Source organism: Juglans microcarpa x Juglans regia, chromosome 8S, assembly GCF_004785595.1.
Source record: "Juglans microcarpa x Juglans regia isolate MS1-56 chromosome 8S, Jm3101_v1.0, whole genome shotgun sequence".
In the NCBI taxonomy this organism is placed as follows: domain Eukaryota; kingdom Viridiplantae; phylum Streptophyta; class Magnoliopsida; order Fagales; family Juglandaceae; genus Juglans; species Juglans microcarpa x Juglans regia.
Window position 1 is genome coordinate 1698225 of NC_054609.1, and position 3088 is coordinate 1701312.

Here is a 3088-nt window from a genome sequence, read left to right on the forward strand (position 1 = left end):
AGATAAACTCATAAATTGACATGGTTTGATGTGATACGTTAGATTGTAAAACTATTTTTTATTGTAAAGTAGATTTAAGAAATCATGTCATTTTGTAGATTTATTCTTGTAAAATCTCTTTCACTACAAGAAAAATAGATTTTTGTGACCAATTTATTGCAACTAAAAGACTATTCGTAACCATTTTTAATTAGTTGCAAATAATTATTTCGTTAGAATTAACTGATCGTAAATAAGTAGTTTTCTTGTAGTGTGTGACTGTAATACATCTCTTCCTAGAAACAACCTAATTATTCGAAAAACAAACAGACATTAAAACAAAATTAACAAAGCATACATGCAATAGCTTAATTAGGATACAATTATTCATAATACGACCAAGTTACTACTAAATCTAATTAATTATATTCTCCACGGCCAGTGGTATTGTAGCTATTGTATCCTCCCCTCCCATTGGTGTTAGTTTGAAGAACCCTTCTTCCTGCAATTACAGTAAATCAAGTATATGCTGTCAAACATTGGCGATATATGTTAGGAACCATAAGAGGAAAAGTAAAATCAATTACATATGAAACAAGATTTACATGGTACAAGATTTACAAGGTTTGACAACAACGTGCATACATCTATAGAACTAGACCATTACAAACACGATCAGACTCCACACATAGAACTAGTTCAACAATATACAGTGAGAACTTCTCCCAAAACACCACTCAAAACTGTTTAATTTTCTCTCAAACACACAAGAAGGATGGTGTATATATATATATATATATATATATATATAGCAAAATTGCAGCATACTTGTAGGCAACTTTTGTAAGATGTATTGATAGAATTAGTTTTTGATGAAAGCAAGTATGCAAAGAGAATGCATCGATCTCTAACTAAAAATGCAGAGGAAGGTTTAGCATGATGTCATTTTGCTAGCTACTAGATTGGAAGAACATGATTAATTTGAGCCCATGCAGTACTTCTACAAGAAGACTGAAATAAAATGCTGAAAATACCAAGCTTAAGATGATCTGTCAACGCTGCATCAAGTGCAGCAGTGGCCACCTCAGTGGACATGAGCAGAAAGATCGCAACAAGAACGGCCACAACTATGAACTTGGTGGCCTTAGTAGCAGCCATTTTTGCCATGCTGAATTTTGAGGAAGATCAGGATGCAGCTTATTGCTTCTTTTAAGTATACAAAACCTTTGCAGATAACAATGGAGATGATCTAGCAGCTTTGGGGTCGATACAGCGTAACGTACACATGCAGATATTTATAACCGAGGATAAGAACTCTGTACACGGCCCTATTATTTCTTTATTGATTTATTTTTCCTTTAAGAAGAAAAAATGTATGATTTGGTAAACCATATTGGAAGATATAAACACCTTTAGTGATGCCGGTCAAGTTTATCCGTATAATTAAAGGTGCCGTCTGTTTTCTTCCAACTTTAATTAAACTACGTGGTTAACTCATATAATCACCAAATCCTTTGATCGTATTCTTTTAGAATAAGAGAAATGTTTTATTACCGCAATACATAAATTTATTATATAATAATAAATAATTAATAATTTTAAAAATATTTAATTTTTTAATTATTAATTTATTCTATTTTATCATATTTTACTATTTTATCTATTATATATTAATTAATAATCATATTATTATTAAATTAATATATTAATTTAATTTTTAATTATTTTATTTATATAAATTTTTATATTAAAATAATTATTTTTTTATTATATAATAATAAAATAATATAAGATAAATTTAATTTTAGTTATAAACGTTAAATCTTTATATTAGATTATATATTTATTTATTATATAATAATAAATAATTAATAATTTTAAAATATTTAATTTTTTTAATTATTAATTTATTATTTTTATATTAAAATAATTATTTTTTTATTATATAATAATAAAATAATATAAGATAAATTTAATTTTAGTTATAAACGTTAAATCTTTATATTAGATTATATATTTATTTATTATATAATAATAAATAATTAATAATTTTAAAAATATTTAATTTTTTTAATTATTAATTTATTATTTTTATATTAAAATAATTATTTTTTTATTATATAATAATAAAATAATATAAGATAAATTTAATTTTAGTTATAAACGTTAAATCTTTATATTAGATTATATATTTATTTATTATATAATAAATATAAAACATATATAATTATTTGAAAGCCATGATATAATTTCTCTCTCTTAGAAAGAGCTAGTTTAAACCCATTTCAAATTTCGTTTTGTAAGCAGCAGTTTTTGTCTTGCACATGCATGCAGGGGTATATGTGCCTTGCACATAACACCTTCACTGGTATGCGTATATATGTGTGTATATATATATATATATGTGTGTGTGTATTGCCCCTATTTTTGGTAATAAGGACAGGCCACCAGTGTGGATTAGACTGTTAAATTTGAATTAGCCAGTCAAATTTTCCTACGTATCATCACAACTTGGCGGCTGTATTTTATTATTAAGGTTGCGTTTGAAAGTTGAGTTGAATAAAGTTGAGTTGAGTTTTTTATTAATAGTAATGAGTTTGAGTAATGGAGAGGGTTATGTAGAGTCTATCTAAACTGAGTTTAAAGTATATTTTGATGTTAAGATGAGTTTAGTACTTTTTATGAGAAATTAAAAAAGATTGCGGGTCACATGTATAAAGATGTTTTAAATTAAAAAAGGTTGTGAGTCTCACATGTAAGAAGATTTTGAATTTGGATGAATTTAGTAATTTGAGAGTTAAGTGTTTAGATATTGTTAGACTCAGCTTAAAGTTAGATTCAGCGAAGTTGAGATCCAAACGCAACCTAAAAGATTTGGTACGTTTACACTCGGCTAAACCGCCTCCTTTGTTTTTGTAGATAAAATAAAATGAGATGAGACGAATTGAGATTAAAATTAAAAGTTCAATAAAATATTATTAAAATATATTTTTTAAATAATATTTTTGTTTTGAAATTTAAAAAAATTGAACTGTTTTATTTTATTTTGTGTGGAAATCTAGAAAAATTATAATGATTAGATGAGATGAGTTGAGAGGAATTGTGAAAA

General features: G+C 25.7%; 1 long non-coding RNA gene across 1 annotated transcript; it reads right to left on the bottom strand.

The window, feature by feature from the left end:
* Positions 1-319: 319 nt before the first annotated feature.
* On the bottom strand, positions 320-1298 carry LOC121243983. Its single transcript, XR_005936359.1, has 2 exons — positions 1014-1298; positions 320-481 (listed from the first exon to the last, which is right to left on the bottom strand). It is a non-coding gene; the product is annotated as an uncharacterized LOC121243983 (long non-coding RNA).
* Positions 1299-3088: the final 1790 nt, after the last annotated feature.